General features: G+C 41.1%; 1 protein-coding gene across 12 annotated transcripts in view; it reads left to right on the top strand.

The window, feature by feature from the left end:
* Nucleotides 1-3,758: 3,758 nt before the first annotated feature.
* Nucleotides 3,759-24,501, top strand: part of baz2b (bromodomain adjacent to zinc finger domain 2B) — a 233,331-nt gene continuing 212,588 nt past the window's right edge. For 6 of the 12 annotated variants that reach the window (XM_033024116.1, XM_033024114.1, XM_033024118.1 and 3 more), the window contains exon 1: nucleotides 3,762-4,050. The gene's annotated coding sequence lies outside the window, so the exon portion shown is untranslated. Of the gene's footprint in view, nucleotides 4,051-24,501 lie in introns of all 12 variants that reach the window. The other 6 variants (XM_033024124.1, XM_033024125.1, XM_033024120.1 and 3 more) reach the window with 2 other exon arrangements.

The raw sequence follows: 24,501 nt of genomic DNA, 5'->3' as shown, positions 1-24,501 counted from the left end.
ATAGGTCTTTATTCTTTGGAGCGCAGAAGGTTAAGGGGGGACTTGATAGAGGTCTTTAAAATTATGAGAGGGATAGACAGAGTTGACGTGGATAAGCTTTTTCCATTGAGAGTAGGGAAGATTCAAACAAGAGGACATGATTTGAGAATTAAGGGACAAAAGTTTAGGGGCAACATGAGGGGGAACTTCTTTACTCAGAGAGTGGTAGCTGTGTGGAATGAGCTTCCAGTGGAAGTGGTGAAGGCAGGTTTGTTTTTATCATTTAAAAATAAATTGGATAGGTATATGGACAGGAAAGGAATGGAGGGTTATGGTCTGAGTGCAGGTAGGTGAGAGTAAGTGTTCGGCATGGATTAGAAGGGCCGAGATGGCCTGTTTCCGTGCTGTAATTGTTATATGGTTATAAGTATAAGTCGTACAGTCTTGGATTCTTTTCCCTGGAACATCAGAGGTTTCGTGGAGAACTGATAGAAATATGTAAAATTATAAGCGGCATGAATAGAGTAGGCAGTCAGAACCTTTTTCCCAGGATGGAAATATCAAATACTTGAGGGCATACTTTTAAAATGAGAGGGGCATAGCTTAAAGGAGATGTACCTGGCAAGTTTTTTTGACAGAGAATGGTGAGTGCCTGGAATGCGCTGCCAGGGATGGTGGTGGAGGCAGATGTGATAGTAGGATTTAAGAGGCTTTTAAATATGCAGGGAATGGAGGGAAATGGATCATGTGCTGGCAGGTTTGTCTTGGCATTATGTTTGGTACAGACATTGTGGGACACGTCTACAATAAAAGCATAATTTATTGTAGTATCTAATTAACAAACATTTATAAACTTACATTTTCTGAAAAAAACTGAATAGAAATGCTATGTTGACTATCTTGTTTTCAGATGAGCTGTGTGGGAGTAATGCACTTCTTGTGATAATACTTTGTCCAAAGTTGCTATTGTAACACAAAAAATAACATAAGAATTCAAAAGAACCCTGATTTAATGTTAAAATCCATTTAGAGTTAGTTTTATTATTTGCTGCTTCTTTTTTATACATCTACACTAGTCCCACCAGCCAAACGCGGGGCAGGTGGGACTAGTGTAGATGGGGCATCGTGGCCAGCATTGGCAAGTTGGGCCGAAGGGCCTGTTTCCATGCTGCGTGACTATATGAAAATAATTTGCAAGCAGAAGTCAGAAACGTCAAAATAAACACCAACGTCTTGTTACAAAAATATTTCACTTAATGTAAATGAAAGTTGTAAATAGAAATCAGTAATCCAATAAAGAAGTCAAAAACATTTAGTAAGCCTGGGTTTTCAGAAGTATTCCATCTTTCTGATGGCAATGAAGACAATTTGCATTCCCTTCAAGTTAAATGTTTTGTTTTCTAGTTTTGATAAAATTACTGCCCGTTATACCGAAGAGATCAAATTTGTATTCCCGGAATGTAACATTGAAAAATCAATAAGGGCAAGCAGAACGCAGCTGCCTCTGCAGATCCTTTGGTCAGTTCTGACCAAAATAATTAATACCGAATATCCAATTGAACACCGTTTATTTTAACAGAACAATCCGTTCTTCCTGCATTAAAAAAAAATTATCAGCCCATGTAACCTCAACATAAATGCAAGGATTTCCACCCAAGATGTTTTCTTCTAAAAAATTTGAATACTTATATTGTACATCTTTCCCCGTGTGTGCGTGCAATGGATTCCAATCATTGTACTTGCACTTATGTTACAAATGACCGCGGTAAAGCTGAGCTGACATTGCATCGCCTGCAACAACAAAAAAACAGAGGACGAGAAGCTTTTATAATGAATTACAGGAGCCATGCAGCTCTCACGTGGTCAATGATGTAGTAAATTTAAAAAATGCTCAGAAGAAAAAAGTATATTTAAAAAAGAAAAAATCTTGTAGTTGATTGAGTTAAATAACAAGGACTTTGATCTGTTGGTTTCTCTGCTGCACAATGTAGTGAATTAAAAATCCTTGAGGAAAAAAAGACATTAAAAAAAAATCTTGCAGTTGATTGTGTGAAATGAAAAGGAGAAACCCAATCTGCTGATTTGTCTGCTCCATAATGTAGTAAATTAAAAAAATCCTTAAGAAAAAATATATTAAAAAATATTGATTGAGGTTTCTGAGCTACTGATTTCTCTGCTCCACAATGTAGTGAATAAAATCATGAGCGGAAAAAAGGTATATTCAAAAAAAGAAATCATGCAGTTGATTGAGTGAAATAACGAGGACTGGTGTGCTGATTTTTCCTGCTCTAATGTAGTAAATAACAATTCCTTAGGAAAAAATTGAATGTGGATTGAAATAAAAATGTCTATGATGTGCTGATTACCATGCTCCACATAGTAAATTAAAAAATCCTCAGAGAAAAAAAATATTTAAAAAAATCTTGCAGTTGATTGAGTAAAATAAAAAGATTAATCCAATCTGCTGATTAGTCTGTTCCACAATGTAGTAACTACAAAAATCCTTAATAGGAAAAAAACATCCTTTTAAGAATGTTGATTGAGTGAAATAAAGCAGATATAAAATTTGCTGATTTTCCTGCTCCACCGTGCAGTAAATAAAATATCCTGAGGAAAGAAAAAGTATATTTTAAAAATATGAAATCCTGCAGTTGATTGAGTGAAATAAAGAGGGACTCAGATCTGCTAATTACTCTGCTCCACACTAGTAAATTAAAAAATCTCTAAATGAAATCTTGCAGGTGATTGAGTGATATAACAGGGAGAACTCCAACCTGCTGATTTCTTTGCTCCACGCTAGTAAATAAAATATCCTAAGGAAGAAAATAAGTATATTTAAAAAAGAAATGCTACAGTTGAGTGAAATAAAGAGGAGTCAGATCTGTTGATTTATCTGTTCCACGATGTAATAAATAAAAAAACCTACGGAGGAAAACAAAAGTATATATTTATAAATTCTTCCAGTTGATTGAGTGAAATAACGAGGACATTGATCTGTTGATTACTCCTGGCTGTAGTAAATAAAAAATCCTGAGGAAAAACAATGTATATTTAAAGAAGAAATGTTTGCAGTTGATTGAGTGAAATAACGAGGACTGATCTGTTGATTTCTCTGCTCCACTTTGTAGTAACTAAAAAAACCCTAAACAACTCCTGTTATTTGGGCACTATTAAAACAACTCAAACCTTCTGATTTCTCCGCTCCACAATGTGGTAAATAAAAAGTACTGAGGAAAAAGAAAGTATATTTAGAGCAGAAATGCTGCAGTTGTTTGAGTGATATAAGAAGGGGAACTCCAATCTGCTGCCTACTCTGCTCCACAATGACGTAAATAACAAATCCTAAGGAGGAAAAAGAAAGTATGTTTAAAGCAGAAATGGTGCCGTTGATTGAGTGAAATAAAGTCCGGTCTGCTGATTTCTCCTTCACAATAAAGTAAAGAACAAATAAAGAGGAACAAGAAAGTATTTTTAAGAAGAAATTGTGCAGTTGTTTTAGTGAAATAAAGGTCAAGATCTGCTGATTGCCCTGTTCCACAATAGTAAATAACAAATCCTAAGGAGTAAAAAGAAAGTGTATTTAAAGAAGAAATGGTGCGGTTGTTTGGGTGAAATAGTAGAGTCAGATCTGCTGTTTTCTCTGCTCCACGCTGTAGTGAATAACAAATCGCGAGGAGGAGAAGTAAAGTATGTTTGGAGGAGGAGGAATGGTGCAGTTGTGGAGTGGGGAGGACTGGGAGCTGCTTTCATTGAGCAAGCAGAGTGCTTGTGGTGGCAGCAAGTTTCATTGTTTGAGCCGCGCCTGACGTCAGCCCCGGGTGAACCACATGCACTGGAGCTGAAAAACTCTCCGTGTCCTCGCAGCTCCGCCGAATTAACCCAACCCCCCTCCCCCCCCCCCTTCAAATCTTTTATTTTCTCCTCCCGCCTCAATTACACACAAAAAAAAAGTTTGGAAAGGGGAAAACCAGGAAGGTTCAGAGCAAATAACCGCACCGTCTTGTGTTATCTTTAAAACTCTCTCTCTCGACGTATCCGGAAGGGAAGTCGATGACATTTGCGGGGCTGTAGGTGAGTTGGGTTTTCCTTTTTTTTTCTCCCCGCTCTCCTATTTTCGGAGGTAAAGATGAAAATATACAGGGGCAGCAAGAGTGGCAGAGAAGATGGGGCGAGGTGTTGGTGTGAGGGGAGATTTGGGGGCGGCCGAGGCTCGGGGTTGCTCGGTAACGCTCTCCACTTTGTGTCTCCAACCGTCTCTGTCTCCTGTCGCTTTAATTAATCCTTTTGTAACTGCGGAGGAAAACACTTTTCCCCTTTCCAGTACCTCAGAATTGTTCACAAATCCGTGAAATTGTCGAATGGCACCGGATTTGTGTTCCTCGACTCCGTGTTTGGGGGTTTTTCTCATTACATTTCTGAAGGGTTATCGTCCGATTTATTTCCCTCTTCCTCCTCTCTCTCTCGTGTAGTTTGTATTTAAAAAACCGTGAGGGAAACAAACGGACGCGAGCTGGGTCGAGGCCGGCGGGGCCTGTTCTCCGCTGCCGGGGCCTGGGCAGGAGGCAGCGGGCGGCTGAGGCCGCAGGCAAGGGGTGGGCAGAGGGGCTGGAGGGTAGGGGGTGGGCAGAGGGGCAGGTAGGAGGGAGTGGGCAGAGGCTGGGGGTGGGTAAAGGGGGGGCAGAGAGGCTGGGAGCAGGGAAGGGGTGGGCAGAGAGGGAATATTGCAGGAGCGGGGCAGAGAGGATGGGTGACAGGAGGGGGTGGTGGACAGGAGGGAAACAAGAGGCGGGTGGGCAGTAGCTGGAGGGCCGGGTGGGCAGAGTGGATGGAGGAGAGGCAGTGGGGGGGGGGGGGGGGGGGGGGGGGGGGGGAAGTGGATGAAGGGTGAGCAGGAGGGGGTGGATAAAGGGGAACTAGATGCGGGAGGGCAGAGTGCCCGGAGGGGGCCAGAGAACAGGCAACAAGTGGCTGGGGAGTGGGCAGGACGGGGTGGGGTGGGAAAATATGCCAAGAGGATGGGCAAAGAGGGCAGGAGGGGGAGTGTGCCGGGGAGAGGGGGATGTGCCAGGGAGAGGGGAGGGGGTGGGGGGGGGGGAGTGGGAAGAGGCTGGGCTGGGAGTGGGAAAAGGTGCAATTGAGTGAACAGGTGGGCAAGGGGGAGTACCTGGAAGGTTGTGGGGCAGGCAGGAGGAATGACTTGAAGGCAGAGGCCTCTGGGCGGGCAAGGGGAGTGGACAAGAAGTGGGGTACAAAATGGGGCACCCTCTCTCATCCTCCAATCTTATTCCCTCACACCACAACCTCACATCCTCCCTCACTCACACCCTCATTAATTCACATGCTCTCCCACTCCCTGGCACACTACCCCTACCACTGGCGCGCAACCCCAGCCCAGCCTCTTCCCACTCCCCCCTCTCTCTGGCACATCCCTCCCCCCCCCCACCCCGGCACACTCCCACACGTCTCCCCAGCATGCTTCTCCCGCCCCCTCTCCCTGGCATGCTCCTCTCGCCCTGGCACTCCCCCTTCTGTCGCCCTGGCACACTCCCCCCCTCTTCCCTGTTGTGCGCTACACATCTCCCTTCCACACACACCTCCCTCTGCCCCATCCTGGCATGCTCTCCCTCGCTTTCGCTTTTTCAGTCCGACATGACCTCTCCCTCGCCCACTACCTTCCTCCCTCGCCATCGCCCTTGCTCGATATCTTACGCACGACATCACCCCCTATGCCCAATAACCCCCCCGGCACACACCCCCTCACCCAGGCTCTCTTGATTTCACCTTCCCTTGCCCAATTCCCCCCTCTAGCCCCACCACTCATCCGTCCCCTTCCATCTCTCTCACCTCCATCTCCCTCTCCCTCCCCCTCTCCTCCATCTCCCTCCCCTCTCCTCCATCTCCCTCCCCCTTTCCACCCCTCCCCCCCCCTCCTCCACCCCTCCCCCCTCTCCTCCATCCCTCCCCCCTCCCCTCCATCTCCCTCTCCTCCATCTCCCTCTCCTCCATCTCCCTCCCCTCCATCTCCCTCCCCTCCATCTCCCTCCCCCTCTCCATCTCCCTCCCACTCTCCTCCATCTCCCTTCCCTCCATCCCCCTCTCCTCCATCACTCTTCCACTCTCCTCCATCTCCCTCCCCTCCATCTCCCTCCTCCATCTCCCTCTCCTCCATCTCCCTCATCTCCCCTCCCCCTCTCTTCCATCTCCCCTCCCCCTCTCCTCCATCTCCCCATCCCCTCTCCTCCATCTCCCCCCCTCTACTCCACCCCCCCTCTCCTCCATCTCCCCCCCTCTCCCCCTCCCCTCTCCTCCATCTCCCCATCCCCTCTCCTCCATCTCCCCCCCTCTCCCCACCCCCCCCCCTCTCCTCCATCTCCCCCCCCTCTCCCCCCCCCCCCCCCCCTCTCCTCCATCTCACCCCCCCCCCTCTCCTCCATCTCCCTCCCGCCCCTCTCTCTCTCTCTCCCCCTTCCCCCGCCCCCTAATTAATCTTCTCCCTTCCTCCTCACTCTCCCCTCCACCCACACTCCCTGTCGTTGACAGTCCGGAGGCCGGGCCTCGCCTCGGCGTCACCCATCACAGCTGCGTCTCATCCTCGGCCATGCTAAACACCACCACCACCATTCATTCAGATCAATTAAAGGATAACTCTCTTTTTTCTGTTATTATTATTAAAAGAGACCCGCTGGCTGGTCTTCCCCCCCCCGCCCCTCCCCAAGGTTACGTGTCCATGCCTCTCCCTCCGCCGCTCCATCTTCTCCCCTCCCTCTCGCTTTGTACCTTCGCCGCCGTCGCCGCTTTATTCAGGCGAGTTGTTGAAATTTATCCCTTTGTGTATATTACAATATCCTCCATTTTTCTTCTCTTCAAAACAACAACCCTTCGCCATCTTGGGTAATGTGTTTTTTTTTAAAGCCTTTTGTCTGGAGGAAGGTTTTTTTTTAAACAACATACGGACTCCCCAAAGTTAGGAATCCTTGCGGGGTCAGTGACGTCATATAAAGTTTGAGTGTAATCCCCCCCGTCTTGTGTTTCTGGCTGTTTGTTTCTTATCCTGTTCATCAATAGGATTTTATTTCTTCCAACTTCCGAGCTGCTTTTTAAAATGAAACTGCACAGAAACTTTAGATAAGGTGTATAAGGCCTGGACTTGTCCGATATTAAACCCAGGGCAAAAGTGGACAGTTTCTGGAGCAAGAATAATGTTGCTGCTTTGTTGACAGGATTTTGTTGTTGTTGAGAAGGAAAACAATATCAGTGGTGGTACGGTATAAATATATGAATATGGTTGTAAAATGAACATTGGAGCGTTAGCTCTTCCCACTAAACGTGGTGCAGACAGTTTTAGAAGTGTAAATCTTTTAAGTAGAAGTACAAGCTGGTATTGTATTTTGATTAGTTTATTTGTTCGATTATTAAAAGCATGGGAAACATTTTTACAAACTACCCACTGAACCTCAAATAAAATGAAAATGAATAATAGAACTGTAAACATTTCTATAAATACAGCATGGTTTGTAATTCCCACATTTCCTAGCATTATATTGATTCTCACAAGCTATCAACATTTCCTCAGAGGGAGGTCTTTTTGGAAATTTATGTTCATGTATAACATTTCATATAACAATAATTAGTACCACCCATAGATGAAGAAAACACCAATGGTGCCTTTCAGACATGTCTTCATATCTATCTTTTTATTTGTATCAATTTTGAAAGATTAATACATGTAACTTATTACAGTGTGTGTAAGTGAGAACAGCATATGCTGATTTAAACCGAGGACGGACACAAAAAACTGGAGTAACTCAGCGGGTCAGGCAGTGCAGCGACTGAAGAAGGGTCAGGACCCAGAACGTCAACTATTCCTTTTCCAGAGATGTTGCCTGGCCCACTGAGTTACTCCAGCTTTTTGTGGCTGTTTTTACTTATTACAGTACTTATTTTAACACAAGTGGCGGTGAAGGCTGTGTTTCTAAGATTTAAATTTGTTTAAAATTATACTCTCAGCACAGGCTATAAAATACTCTGGTGTTATATTCGAGCAAGTTTAAAATAAGTTGTATTTCTCTCTCTATAAACGATGGATTGCAGATTATTGTTGTGCAAAGTTTCGTGGATAAGTTGACAGAAAATAGAAAAAAATAAAGTTGGACTGCTAGCTAGAATTTTCAGTGTTCTAACTCGAAAATGCTGTCAGAGCTTTTAAGTGGTTTTGTGGTTTATGATCTACCATTTTTAAAATTGTTTGTAGTGGGCAAATTTAAAGACGGAGAAAAATCTTTTATTGTGATTATATGTAATTACTAATCTGAGAGGGCAATGCACTGCAACCAAATACTTTGAATATTGGTAACAAACCCACTCCAATCTTGGGGTTAATTTTTTTTTGAAATGCAAAAGCCCAAACAGCAGATGGCTTTAAATTATACATGCAACAAAAGCCTGCAAGATTTGGCAGATTAAGCAGGGGAGATAAGCTGATCAAAGAAAAACAAAATATTGCTTGCATGATTATTGCATTTCTTCTGCAAAGTTGCTTGAAATGCTGCATTTTGTATTTGATATTTTTCCTCCTTTTAACTCTGGGTGATACTAATTTATATGTGTCATTTAGGATAGTTGAGCAGGCTTCCGTGTTGTTGATTGGAATACTACTAATGTGATATAACATCTTTGGTGTTCAAAAGTAGTAAATAAAATAATCAAATTCATGGGATGAGTTTATTGAAGCAGAAAGCACCCCGAGAGAGGGAGAAATGTGGACATTCTTTTCCTAATATTATTAAATAATAATGTGAACTTTCCAGCTTGTGTCAAATGGGTTTTATTCCGATAAGGTTCCACACCTCTGCTCAACACAAAAATATCAAAACGCATTGTCCTTTTCTACTGGTAACACCAGTTGTCATCAATTATCAGTTTGACACAAGGGCAAAAATGGATTCTGGAGTAATATTGCATGTTAAATCAAATAAGCAAAATGCATCCGCAGGGCTTTAAAGCATTTATTATTTATCATTTAAAAAACTAAAAAATCAACATTTTTAGTTCACATTATGCTTGATTACTGATCATATGTTGTACAATAATGTAGCAGTAATATGCATTAAGGTCTTTCTATAATTGGTTTTGCATCACCTATCAGAAATATTTGAGTGAATATTGCATGCAGTGTTAATGATATTTGAGGTAAACACTTTTTTGTTGCTAAAAATGTTAATGTGTTTAAAAACAAGAAAAAAATACAAGGCTATGCTTGTATTTCTTTGTTTAGCTGTTTTTGTTGTGTCAGATGAAATATGAAGGAGCAGATGTTTTGCCAAACATCCTGATGTGCTCATTTCCTTATGGGAGTGTATGACTTTTTCTTCTGATGCATTGAGTTGACAGCTGCTTGATTTCATGGAGCTGCTAAGAACCCATTAGTGGTGTCATTGAATTGAAACAGAACAGTCACTCCCAGCTTGAATTGTAATTCCAAATGTCTTCAATTGTTGTATATCTGCAACACAAGAGATTTTAATACCACAATTTGATTAGGTTTGTTCCCGACATGGTTGTTTTACATTATAGATATAAGAATAAGCATGAGCTTGCGATGTAAAATTATATTTTGTTTTATGGAAATTTTTACAGAGCACGTGTCATTGCTATAAGTCTATAAAGCTAGTAATTCGGGTGTTAATAATTCCATGGTAATTTATTAAGTATCTGAACAACCTGTCACTAGTACTCTTGAGTATTTTGTACCAAAATAATTGCATTCGTTTTTTTTAAAGAGATTTCTACTTCTGTTAACAGAAACAGATCTCTTGGCCCAAATCATCGTGAGCTGTAATAGTGAAGACGTATTGACAATTTAGTCAGAATGTCCGGGTGTTTCGGTTGTAAATTTAAGTGGTCACCTGTATATTGAAATAGTTCTAAAGTGATGTGTGTCTATGATAAGTATACTTTCTGTTTTAGAGACTAAAAATATTGAAAGGCAGACTTTATTGTCGTCCTTAAGTAACAATTTTATTACTGAAATTATTAAATTCTTTTTCCATTTGTGGACTGGAACTACTGGCTAACATGTAACTTTCTTTGTAAATATTTTCTTGCTTCAAAAGTTTGAAGGTTTGGGTCTGTTGCCATTATTTGTCAACCAAATAAGTGGTTGTTATTTTTTAAACCCATAAATATCTTGATAATGCCTGAACTATTATGCATTACCTGGAGCTGTGAGTATAAAAATAGCGCGGGGCTTGCTTCTACAGAGGCCCGGGGAGCCGTTTGTGCGGTATATATGGACTTCAGTAAGGCCTTTGACAAGGTTCCTCACGGAAGGTTGGTTAAGAAGGTTCAATGGTTGGGTATTAATGGTGGAGTAGCAAGATGGATTCAACAGTGGCTGAATGGGAGATGCCAGAGAGTAATGGTGGATGGTTGTTTGTCAGGTTGGAGGCCAGTGACTAGTGGGGTGCCACAGGGATCTGTGTTGGGTCCACTGTTGTTTGTCATGTACATCAATGATCTGGATGATGGTGTGATAAATTGGATTAGTAAGTATGCAGATGATACTAAGATAGGTGGGGTTGTGGATAATGAAGTAGCTTTTCAAAGTCTACAGAGATTTATGCCAGTTGGAAGAGTGGGCTGAAAGATGGCAGATGGGGTTTAATGCTGATAAGTGTGAGGTGCTACATCTTGGCAGGACAAATCAAAATAGGACGTACATGGTAAATGGTAGGGAATTGAAGAATGCAGGTGAACAGAGGGATCTGGGAATAACTGTGCACAGTTCCCTGAAAGTGGAATCTCATGTAGATAGGGTGGTAAAGAAAGCTTTTGGTGTGCTGGCCTTTATAAATCAGAGCATTGAGTATAGAAGTTGGGATGTAATGTTAAAATTGTACAAGGCATTGGTGAGGCCAATTCTGGAGTATGGTGTACAATTTTGGTCGCCTAATTATAGGAAGGATGTCAACAAAATAGAGAGAGTACAGAGGAGATTTACTAGAATGTTGCCTGGGTTTCAGCAACTAAGTTACAGAGAAAGGTTGAACAAGTTAGGGCTTTATTCTTTGGAGCGCAGAAGTTTAAGGGGGGACTTGATAGAGGTCTTTAAAATGATGAGAGGGATAGACAGAGTTGACGTGGATAAGCTTTTCCCACTGAGAGTAGGGAAGATTCAAACAAGGGGACATGACTTGAGAATTAAGGGATAGAAGTTTAGGGGTAACATGAGGGGGAACTTCTTTACTCAGAGTGGTGGCTGTGTGGAATGAGCTTCCAGTGAAGGTGGTGGAGGCAGGTTCGTTTTTATCATTTAAAAATAAATTGGATAGTTATATGGACGGGAAAGGAATGGAGGGTTATGGTCTGAGCGCAGGTATATGGTACTAGAGGAGAATACGTGTTCGGCACGGACTAGAAGGGTCGAGATGGCCTCTTTCCGTGCTGTAATTGTTATATGGTTATATGGTATTATATGGTTTTTGTACTGAAGGACTACCTACCAATGTAGATGGGGCATCTTGGTCGGCATAGGCTAGTTGGGCCAAAGAGCCTGTTTCTATGCTGCATGACATTATGACTCTATGAAATAGAAATCAAAAGAACAAGTCTAGTTTAGTCACAACTCTAAACTGTCACAACAAAAACAGTTGGAAGCTGGCAGTTATTTCACTGACTTACCACAATTTACACAAACATTCCCACTTTTATTGTAACATTTTATTTTTGTTTTATTTTGAGGAAGGTATTTGGATACACTTTGTATAGCTAGGTAAATAAGCTTTCTGTACTTTAGCTTCAGGTTAAATTTTAAACCAAAATGTTTAAATTTGATTATTTCGATTAACTGCTCTAAATTAAAACAGCAACCCAGAGCAATTCCTTTCTGCTCCTGCTAGTAAATTGAAAATTTGCTGGAATAGTGATGATCTTTATTTATTGACCATTCCCTGCAATGTGGGCAGTAATCAGTAGTAGCTCGGATAATAGGTCCCTGACTTATTGTGTTTTTCTTTGCACTTGCTACATTTCTTCAGTGGCATGTCCTTGAATCTTCTGCAGAGAGCTGTAAAATCAAACAGGTCAGCAGTTTTTGTTGGTACTTTCACTAATCAGAATTTTGAAACAAAGGGAAATGTCCATAAAGCAGCTGCAGTAAAAAATTACCAGTATTTAATCACTGCCATTTTAACTGGCAATGAAAAAGTGTACCTTCAGCACATTTTTTTCTAATATCAAGCTTGATATTAATAAAGACCACAAAATGTTGAGTTGTGATTTGAGGAAGTTAAAAATGTAAAACTGGTTAATTATTTTTTTTAAATAAATATGAAAGAATCCAAATGTGCAGGATCATTGGACTGATCATAAACAGTATACCAAACATACCGCTCTTGAAGAGAGCATCCGAGTAATCATTTGAGGTGGTAGTTTAATGAAGGAGATAATTGTATTTTTGCCCTGTTTTTCTGTTCTTGGTCTTTCCATGGGCAGCTTCTCATTAATCACTTAAGCATTAGACTTGGTCAGGGCAGAGAGGTTCATCAAATTGGTGGTTGGTTTAGTGTTAAGAACAGTGCTGAAGCTCTTGAAGGATGGACATAAATATATCTGGGGTCTTTGTATGCAAACCCTAGAGGTTAATACTGTATAATTCAATGTCCTTTCTCTGTTTTATATGATTGATGTTTTTTTTAAGGATTTGAAGCTTGATGCAAGTCTTTCAGTAGGTCATGGGTGACACCTTCTGATTGGTCAAATTTTTGTGTGTAGGGGGAGGGGAGGCCTTGAGTATGCTGCAGAGATGGTTGATTCTCCCTGAGATCATTGTCATATTGCCTGTGCAGTTATAAGAACATCGGAATGATTGACGTATCCCACTGTGATAATGGAGGCCGGTGTTTCAAATGCTAGTAGTTTTTGCCTGTTTGTACTGCTGATTAATGCTGTTTGCATTCTTAATATGGCTAACATGTAATACATGAATGAACTACTGAGTTTTTGTTGCAAAGATATTACTGAGATTTGGCTGTTTGAGGAGTGGTTGCCTCAATAATTTACAACCGTGATATCAAGCATACTTCTATCTGCAGATTTCATAAAAGCTTGCACATCAAAACTGCGTTGGATAGCAATAGTTTGTATTGATCATCTTCATTTAAGAATCTGGTCACTTCTGTCACATAGGCTTTCTTTTTTGCTGTGCTAGCTTCAATTTTGAATTAATAATGTAGATTAAATGCATAAAGTGGTGAGTCAGTTTAAGGCGGCATAGGGCAGTAATACAAATTGTGTAGTTAGTAATCTGAAGGAGAATACTAAAATTATGATTATTTAAGAATTCCACCAGCATTTTTCTTGGATTAGGACAGTGGCAAAGTATTTCTCTGAAATAAAAATCAGAAGGTGCTGGAAATACTCAGCAGGTCAGGCAGCATATCATTTGGATGAAAGGTAATGAACATGAGATGTTAACTGTTTCGCTCTCCACAGGTACCTTTTCTTGTGTTTTTATTTCAGATTTCCAGCATCTGCTGTACTCTGCTTGTGGAAAAATGTCCTTCCTTGTGCTTTAGTTACCTTATGTTTTTACAGTTGGAATTGATTTGATGCACATACTGCGTAAATAGTCAGTGTTAATCAACTGTTTAGTTTTTCACTTAACAAGTATTATCTGGAGCAGAAAGTATTACTTTATCACCAGTTTTTCAAATCGGTATTACTTACAAAACTGCTTAATCAGAATTGCAGCTGTTGCTGTTCATTATTTTATATCATTGCTTTTTACTGAATTCATTTTGGGGAAAAGTGAGTTTTTTTTTTAATGTAGCTGTCCAAAGTAGTATTGTTCTTATTTTAACCTGTGGATGCGAAAGAAGTGAAAAGTGGCAATTTCATGTATGTGAATTCTGATGAAGAATAATTGTCTTGATTAGTTTTTGTCTGAAATGCTAGTCTCAATGTTGTTTCCCTGGAGGTGTGGCATTACAAGTATTTGTAAAGACATTTTAAGGTAGTCAAAAGGAATGAAAATAAATCAAATATTAACAATGCTTTATTTAGGTCTTGGTGGTGTAATGTAGGGTGATGTAATCATGACCAAAATGACCAAACTTTTCTTCCATAAGAGATGTGACTAAGTTTCTTGCTGCAATGGTGGATTAATTTAATGTGCATTTGAATAAATAATTATTTTAAATTAAGTGGTTTAAAATTTGGTTCAGTCAAATCTATTCCCATTTAAAAAAAAATAGTTACGTTTTTCCAGACTTCCTGGGCCATTGGAACATTCGGGTATTACGCAGTGGAGATGTAGTATCCTAATTAATCTGGTAAAATTTGCTCTTTACTGAATGCTTCATAGACAGTGTAAAAGAAAATTTACAAAAAATACTTCCATCAGAAAAATCATGGGTTGAAAGTTTGGGAACAAAGTTGAGGGTTAGCTGATTAAATTGTTACAAGGGTTGGACATCATTGAAATGGTAAATCCTTTTATTGCTTGGATCACGGTGTGGAAGTTACCATATTCACGTGCTTTTAAGACCCTTTGAACAGTTATGCTTTGCTAAACAGAATGCACTGGAATAGTGCAAATATGATCATTATAAATCTTCATTCTGTTGAAGTGCCACACCTGCAGTAAAATAAATCAATTTGAGAATTTATTTAGCACTTCCAATTTGCAAAGTAATGGGCAGTACTATAGTAATTGAGCTATTTAAAAGCAAGACTAAATTAATTACATTAACTTATTGATGCTGAGCGTAATTTTAAATACCTATATATCTGTCCACAATTTTTGTAGAAGTGAATCTATGTTGAGTATTCTGTTGATTCATTAATTGTCAAAGATTTAAAGTCGTACTGAAGTAATTTCAGTGGATTTCAGAAATGCTTATTCATTTTCAAAACAAGTGTATACACAATATATAGATGTCACTGAGAAGGTCAGCATTTAGTAGTTATCCTTATTTGCACGTGGGATCGTGAGCTATTTCCTCAATTGTTCACATGGTGAAAATACTTGCACAGTTTTAAGGAGTTTTAATGTTACGACGCACCAATAATGAATGAGTGGTAATATAATTCAAAGTCAGCCTAGTGTGCAACTTGGAGGGGTTACCTAGGAATGATTGCAATTCCTATGCATCTGCAGTCTTTTAGTGGGTAGCTGTCATCATTTCAGGAGATTGGCAAAACTTTGGTTGCTGTAGCTCATTTTGTGTGCATGTAGCCATGATCCTTTGGATGTGGAAGCAATAATTGTGCAAGCTGATAGGAGTGTTAATATTTGTTTTAAATTGCCAAGCTTCTCAAATGTTGGAGCTGAACATATCTGGGCAAATTGAGACCTATTACATGGAGTGTTCCTTAAATGTAGGTGGTGATAGATCTTCATGGAGTTAAATGGTAAATTGCATCTCCTAATACGTAAACTCTGATCTGTTTAGTTTGAAGATTCTTACAATATTAATGGGGGAATTCACTAATAGTAATGGAGTTGTGTGTTGAGTGGAGTGATTAGACTTAATATTAAGAATATTTACTTACTCTGCTTTGATTTAACACATCAAGAATGTGGAAAATAATAATATTTGCAACATTCCAAGAGACTTATGTTCTTTGAATAATTTTCTCTTCTCCCTTACCATTGCAGATATTTCTTTGACTGTAGTATTTACTGATGGCAGTTTGAAGATAGCTGGCATTGTTATTGTCATGCGTACGGAGATACAGTAAAAAAACTTTGTTTTGCATGGTAATCAGGCAAATCATGTGATACAAGAGTACAAAAGGCAGTGAAAGAGACTGGAAACAGAGTTTAGAGTATAGTGTTACAGCTTCTGAGACTGCAGCTAAAACAAAAAGTGCAAAGACTGCCGCAAAGTAGATTGGGAGATTGAGAATATATCCTCAGCATACGAGAGGTCCATTGCAGAGTCTGATAACAGTGGGGAAGAAGCTGGTCTTGAATCTGGTGGTACATGGTTTCAAGCTTTTGTATCTTCTGCCCGGGAGAGGAGAAAATGGTCAGTGGTCCTTGATCATGTTGTCTGCTTTTGTTGAGGCAACGAGAAGTGCAAATAGAGTTGATTGGTTGGGTGGGAGGGGGAGCTGGTATGCATGATGGACTTGGCCGCGTTCACAACCATTTACAATTTATTTTTGTCCTGGAATGTGTAGTTCCATACCATCCAGATAGGATACTTTGTATGTTACGTATGTAGAAATATGTCAGTCATTGAAGACGTTCTAAGTTCCCTTAATTGTCTGAGAAATAGAGACATTGATAGCTGTAATGTCAATGACTGAGTACTTTTGTCACAAGTGACAAGTCACAGTGAAATTCTTTGCTGTGTTGGACCAGGACAAATTGTTGGTGATATTTACATCTAAGAACTCGATCATCTTCACTTCAGCAACATTGACACAGACTGGTTCCTGAAGTTGATGACCAGATCCTTCATTTTGCTGAATTTGAGGGAGTTTGTTGTCTTGACACCAGATGACCAAATTCTTGATCTCCTTTGTGTACTTTGTCCTGTCATTCAAAATCCAGCCCACTATAATGATGCTAATTGCAAAAAACTTGTAAGTGTATAGGGAGTATAGTAAGAGGCTGAGGACGCAGCCTTGCAGACCACCGTGGCTGCAAATGATCATGGTTGCTGGTTTGTTCCCTTTTATGGGTCAGGAGTCAAGGATCCAGAGACAGAGAGGGTTGATGAGTCCCAGGTCCAGAAGATTGGAGATGAGTTTGGTTGGAAACAAGGCGTTGAAGGTGAACCTATAGTTAATAAACAGGACCCAGAGTGTAGGTGTCCTTGTTATACGGATGCTCCAGGGATGTGTGTAGGATAGGAGGGTGGACCTATTGCACTGGTCTTTGAATCATCCCTTGTACATGGTTAAAGAAGGCACATGCAACTGAAAAAAACCCATCCAAAATGTGAAGTAATCTATGTAATACAGGAAACTTCAGTCTGAAGAAGAGTCCCGACTTGAAATAATGTGAAATAATAAAATTCCCTCTACAGATGCTTTCTGACACTGAGTTCTTCCAGCACTTTTTTTTTTTTTTGACACGTTTTCCAAAAGAGTCTAAGGTGAAATTATTGTGCTGTCGTCTTGGGTCCAACGATTTTCTACTTTTCCCTGAATTAGATCTCTTCAATTTAAGCCCCACTTTAGCAAATGAATACACAATCCAGGCTAGCATTTCAGTATAGTTCCCTGAAAGTGTTGTTTTTTTTTTTACTGATGCAAGTTAGACTTGGGTCTGGTTTGTCAATCTTTTACATCCCATAATGAAAACAAAAATGTTGACATACAGCTCGTGTGGCCAATACATTATCCCAATCAATGGCACAAAAACAGATTACCAGTTATTTTAACGCTTGCTGTTTCTTGCTAACGTGCTGGAAGCACGTTGACTGAAACATTTCCTTACTTTGTAACATGACATAGTTGAAACGTAATTGGCTCTGAAGTGTTTTGAGATGTTTTTGGGGATGTGAAGATGAAAATTTGTTCTTCTAAGGCAAGCTCTTCAAAAACCATATTGGTAACATTTCGGAGCATTACTCGATGAGCAAGGATGCAATATTTTATCATGAGCCCCTTGCAGTGTTGTCCTAACCCATCAGGTTGGCCATTGGATGGATGATACACAAATAATTACTTGTAATTGCAACGTGTAATTTTGGTTACTGGTATGTTTGATAGCAAAGGAACTCGTGGTTAATGTCCAAGCCGAAATGCAGTTTTCCCTGCTGCCTTCAGTGTATGTGATAGGGGTTGTGATGAATGTCATATTATACATTGTGATTTTTCTTTTGGCCGTGTCTGAAAGGATCACGTATAGATTTTGGCTACAAGCAATTTATCTTTGGCCAGCAATTCAATGTAAATAAGACAGCAAATCCTGGTTTGTAGGTATGCAAATTTTGCCTGAGTTTCAATAGACAATAGATGCAGGAGTAGGCCATTTAGCCCTTCGAGCCAGCACTGCCATTCACTCTGATCATGGCTGATCATCCACAATCTGTACCCTGTTCCTGCCTTCTCCCCATATCCCTTGACTCTGCTATCTTTAAGAGCTCTATCCAACTCTCTCTTGAAAGCATCCAGAGAATTGGCCGGTCTGGCCGGTCTGGTCTAAGGCAGAGAATTCCACAGATTCACAACTCTGGGTGAAAAAGATTTTCCTCATCTCCATTCTAAATGGCTTAGCCCTTATTCTTAACCTGGTTCTGGACTCCCCCAACATCAGGAACATATTTCCTGCCTCCAATAATAATCTTATATGTTTCAAAAAGATTAATAATCTTATATGTTTCAATAAGAACCCTCTCATCCTTCTTAATTCCAGAGTATACAAGCCCAGCCGCTCCATTCTATCAACAAATGACAGGCCTGCCATCCCGGGAATTAACCTGGTGAACCTTTGCTGCACTCCCTCAATAGTAAGAATGTCCTTCCTCAAATTTGGAGATCAAAACTGCACACAATACTCCAGGTGTGGTCTCACTAAGGCCCTGTACATCTGCAGAAGGACCTCTTTGCTCCTAAACTGAACTCTTGTTATGAAGGCTAACATGCCATTTGCTTTGTTCACGGCCTGCTGACCCTACATGCTTACTTTCAGTGATTGATGAACAAGGACCCCCAGGTCTTGTTTTCCCAACTTGACACCATTCAGAAAATAATCTGCCTTCCTGTTTTTGCCACCAAAGCGGATAACCTCACATTTATCCACATTAAACTGCATCTGCCATGCATCTGCCCACTCACCCAACCTGTCCAAGTTAAGGGCCTGTCCCACGTGGCCGTCATTTGCACCTCATTTACACGTCATATGTCGAGCGCAAATCACGCGTCATCATGCCGTCTGGTGCGCGTGACGTCATTAGAATACCCTGCGGTGTGCGACGTGCAGCAACACATGGTTACGCACGGTGACGTAACCATGCATCACCACGCGATACACGTGAGACGTCGGGACGCAGCGTGCGACGCCAATGCGTCAGCATGCGTACCCAATGCGTCAGCATATGTGCGCGATACGTCACGCAGGTGGCACGCGAGGATTTCGTTAGGCATGAAATCCTGGAGCGCCGCGCGATACCACGCGCAACTCCACACTCCATGCCTCTCCATGCGCCTGTCCCGCGCTACCCACACGCTACCCGTGCATCACAACGCGTCGACCTATTTTACATATGACACGTAAATGAGGCGCAAATGACGGCCAAGTGGGACAGGCCCTTCACCCTGCATCCTCCTCACAGTTCACACTGCCACCCAACTTGGAGCAAACAATGGTCGAGTTTTGAATACTAAAATTGATATATAATATCGTGGTGTGTACTCCTCTCTTGTTAAAATAGATTAGCTGCCATATTCATGTGTTGGGATATTGTTTCATGGAATTTTATAGCAAATAAACCAAGGTTTTATTTTCACACAAAACCATGTAATCTAATCTAATCCTACTCTCCTGCTCATTTACCAGAATCTTTAATATTCCTCTTTTCAAATATACTGTCATTTAAATAGTCAAAACTTGACCAAGTTTAGTTTAGAGTTACAAGGCAGAACAGGTTCTTCGATCCACCGAGTCTACAGAGACCAACGATCTCCGCACATTAACACTATCCTACACATTTATAACAAACCATTTAACTTACAAACCTGTATGTTTTTGGAGTGTGGGAGGAATCCGAAGATCTTGTAGAAAACCCACACGGTCACCGGAAGAATGTACAAACTCTGTACAGACAACACCCGTAGTACGGATCGAACCAGGGTCTCTGGCGCTGCAAGGCAGCATCTCTACTGCTGTGCCACTGTGTCGCCTTTATCTTGTTGGGTGGCTAGTGGAATGTTAGCTGAGAAAATTCTACATTCAACTGAGATCCAAGCGCACTTTTCACATGGTGATTTTTCAACACTATTTGAGAGAATAATATCTGTATTTTTTTTCATTTGCATCTCAAGTACACAAAGACTAATTCTAATACTCCCACCAATATTCCAGAAGGAATTGAGTTTGAGAATCATCTGTAACTTTTGGTGCTCCATCATAATATTGGGAGGGCTATTTTTTTTTTACCATTGTAACAACCATAATGTTTTAACTTGGGGCAAACAATGGTCGAGTTTTGCAATATTAAAATTGATATATAATATCGTGGTGTGTACTCCTCTCTTGTTAAAATAGATTAGCTGCCATATTCATGTGTTGTGATATTGTTTCATGGAATTTTATAGCAAATAAACCAAGGTTTTATTTTCACACAAAACTATGTAATCTAATCTAATCCTACTCTCCTGCTCGTTTACCAGAATCTTTAATATTCCTCTTTTCAAATATCTCATTTCCTTATTAACAGTTTCTGAACTTTGCTCCCACAGTCGTTTGTGGTTAAAATTGCACATTTTGTGTATTTTTTGCCTTATTTGGTTTCTATTTTATTTGTCTTGAATTGCTGTCCAATCAAGATACATAATTCATAATTGAGGGTCCCTCATCAAGACTTTCAGTTTGTGTGTTTTTAATACTTTTTCTGCTGAAGCACATTCAGACCAATTAACCATTTCCCACTGTGTATGAAGGAAGTTCAGATGCTGTTTTAAACCAAAGATAGACACAAAATGCTGGAGTAACTCAGCGGGACAGGCAGCATCTCTGAAGAGAAGGAATGGGTGACGTTTCGGGTCGAGACCCTTAGTTAGACTGACGTCGGGGGGGGGGAGATAGAAACATAGAAAAATAGGTGCAGGAGGAGGCCATTCGGCCCTTCGAGCCAGCACTGCCATTCATTGTGATCATGGTCGATCGTCCCCAATCAATAACCCGTGCCTGCCTCCTCCCATATCCCTTGATTCCACTAGCCCCTAGAGCTCTATCTAACTCTCTCTTAAATCCATCCAGTGATAAGGAAGAGTTAAGGTTTGAAAACATGGCAAATGGAATGGCGATCAAGGAAAATGTAGAATAGATCATTGTTAGCTGGCAGTAGGTAACAACACAGCAAACATAAAATGTAGTCAGTGACTAAGGCTGGTTGGAGAACTGGGGAAGGATGGAGTGAGGGAAAGTAAGGGTTACTTGAAGTTAGAGAAGTCAATGTTCATTTTCCACTCTTGGGCGCTGGCTTTATCTCCTTAGTTGGAATAGGCAGATTTGATGACCCTCAAAACCAGTGAGAATGCATTAATATGATCAGGCGATGAGTGTGAATTGGTTGTGATACAGACTGAAGAAGGGTCCCGACCCGAAGCATCATTCATTGTGATGAGTGTCCTGCTGAGTCCTGTCCTGCTGAATTACTCCAGCATTTTGTGTCTATCTTCGGTGTATAACCAGCATCTGCAGTTCCTTCCTACACATGAACTCATTTTTGTGCTATTGGGTATTTCCAGTGTTCTCTTTTACTTCAGATTTTCAGCAGCTGCTGTATTCTGCCTCTTTTTCTTCTATTCTCGTTCAGTCTATGTAGTGAGCTCCTTCCCTTAGCCGGTGCGAAAACACTTGTTCAGACTGATTGTAGGAGGGGAAAAGAAAGCTGCAAAGTGGAGAGGCAGGATAAAGCGTGGCAGGTAATAGGTCGACGCAGGCAGATGGTTGGAACAAAGACCAGAGATAAGAACTGAAGGTGTGAGTTTGCGGAGTTGCAGATTGTGAAGCCAGGGGAGAGAAATGTAGCAGGAGGGAGAGGTTCACGTGGAGGGGAGAGATAGGTGGGAGTCCAGGTGGGAGTGAAGGGGGGTGGGAAATGTGTGGAAGAGAAAGGGGGGGGGGGTTAGAGGTTACCTAAAATTTGGGTCTTGGATATTCTCAGTACCCTCCATAAAGTTTGGGACAAAGACCCATCATTTATTTATTTATTTGCCTCTGTACTGCACAATTTGAGCTTTGTAACAGCAAACATCACATGTGGTTAAAGTGCACATTGTTGGGTTTTAATGAAGGCCATTTTTATCCATTTTGGTTTCACCATGTAGAAATTACAGCAGTGTTTATACATAGTCCCCCCCCTCCCACATTTTAGGGCGCCATAATGTTTGGGACACAACAATGTAATGTAAATGAAAGTAGTCATCTTTAGTATTTTGTTGCATATCCTTTGCATGCAATGACTGCTTGAAGTCTGCGATTCATGGACATCACCAGTTGCTGGGTGTCTTCTCTGGTGATGCTCTGCCAGGCCTGTATTGCAGCCATCTTTAGCTTATGCTTGTTTTGGGGGCTAGTCCCCTTCAGTTTTCTCTTCAGCATATAAAAGGCATGCTCAATTGGGTTCAGATCGGGTGATTAACTTGGCCACTCAAGAATTGACCATTTTTTTAGCTTTGAAAAACTCCTTTGTTCCTTTAGCAGTATGTTTGGGATCATTGTCTTGCTGTAGAATGAACCGCCGGCCAATGAGTTTTGACGCATTTGTTTGAACTTGAGCAGATAGGATGTGTCTATACACTTCAGAATTCATTATGCTACTACCATCAGCAGTTGTATCATCAATGAAGATAAGTGAGCCAGTACCTTCAGCAGTCATACATGCCCAGGCCATAGCACCCCCACCACCGTGTTTCACAGATGAGGTGGTATGCTTTGGATCTTGGGCAGTTCCTTCTCTCCTCCATACTTTGCTCTTGCCATCACTCTGATATGTTAATATTCGTCTCATCTGTCCACAAGACCTTTTTCCAGAACAGTGGTTGCTCTTTTAAGTACTTCTTGGCAAACTGTAACCTGGCCATCCTATCTTTGCGGCTAACCAGTGGTTTGCATTTTGCAGTGTAGCCTCTGCATTTCTGTTCATGAAGTCTTCTGCGGACAGTGGTCATTGACAAATCAACACCTGATTCATGAAGAGTGTTTCTGATCTGTCGGACAGGTGTTCAATTTTTCCTTTATTATCGAGAGAACTCTTCTATCATCAGCTGTGGAGGTCTTCCTTGGCCTGCCAGTCCCTTTGCGATTAGTAAGCTCAAGAGTGTTCTCTTTCTTCTCAACGATGTTCCAAACAGTTGATTTTGGTAAGCCTAAGGTTTGGCTGATGTCTCTAACAGTTTTATTCTGGTTTCTCAGTATCATAATGGCTTCTTTGAATTTCATTGGCACAACTTTGGTCCTCATGTTGATAAACAGCAATAAAAGTTTCCAAAGGTGACGGAAAGACTGGAAGAAAGACTAGGTGCTGAGAGTTCTCTTATACCTGCATTAAGGAGGCAATTAAACACACCTGAGCAATTACAAACACCTGTGAAGCCATGTGTCCCAAACATTATGGTGCCCTGAAATGGGGGGACTATGTATAAACACAACTGTAATTTCTACATGTTGAAACCAAAATGTATAAAAATGGCCTTTATTAAAATCTGACAATGTGTACTTTAACCACATGTGATTTTTTTTCTATTACAAATCTCAAATTGTGGAGTAAAGAGGCAAATAAATAAATAATTGGTCTTTGTCCCAAACATTATGGAGGGCACTGTATGTTCTTGGGTACAGTGAAATTCTTTAATTTGCATACAATGCCATTAAATCACACCATACATAAGTGCAATCATCCAAGTAAAAGAATACAACAATTGAGTAGATTTCATCTGAATCAGTATACAAAGAATCGCAATGTTTCCAGGGCCATCTTTAGCTATCAAGTCCTCTGCTATCTGATTCCCCTACTCTGGGTAAAAGACTGTGTAATGTGTTATCTATTTCCCTCCTGCACTCCAAAGAATAAAATCCTAGCCTGCCCAACCTTTACCTGTAGCTCAGGCCCTTGAGTCTTGGCAACATCTTTGTAAATCTTCTCAACACTCTTTCAAGCTTAATTACTTCAAGTTCTGAAAGGCTGATTCCCATTAGCTTAAAGGCCTGACCTAGATTATCCAAAGCGGGATCTGTGCGGCAAACCAGCTTGCTGCTGCGACTCAGTGCTACATGTATCTGTTGAATACGTTGGTGGGGATGTTGCATGCTGTGGTGGGTGGGTGGAATGCACTGCCTGGATGTTGGTGGAAGCAGATATGTTAGTGCCTATTGGACAGGCACATGGATATGTAAGGACATGGATCACGTGCAGGCAGAGGGGATTAGTTTAACTTGACATCATGTTTGGCAGGGACATTGTAGTTCCTGTGCTGTATTAGACAATAGACGCAGGAGGAGGCCATTCAGCCCCTCGAGACAACACTCCAATGTGATCTTGGCTGATCATCCACAATCAGTACCCCGTTCCTGCCTTCTCCTCATATCCCTTGACTCTGCTATCTTTAAGGGCTCTGCTAGCTCTTTCTTGAAAGCATCCAGAGAACAAGGCAGAGAATTCCACAGACTTTCAACTCTCTGTGTGAAAAAGTATTTCCTCATCTCCGTTCTTAATGGCTTACCCCTTATTCTTAAACTGTGGCCCCTGGTTCTGGACTCCCCAAACATCGAGAACATGTTTCCTGCCTCTGGCGTGTCCAAACCCTTAATAATGTTATATGTTTCAATAAGATCCCCTC

The sequence above is a fragment of the Amblyraja radiata genome, chromosome 7, assembly GCF_010909765.2.
Source record: "Amblyraja radiata isolate CabotCenter1 chromosome 7, sAmbRad1.1.pri, whole genome shotgun sequence".
In the NCBI taxonomy this organism is placed as follows: Eukaryota; Metazoa; Chordata; class Chondrichthyes; order Rajiformes; family Rajidae; genus Amblyraja; species Amblyraja radiata.
Note: the sequence above shows the minus strand (reverse complement) of the source record. Positions and strands in the feature narration are given on the sequence as shown.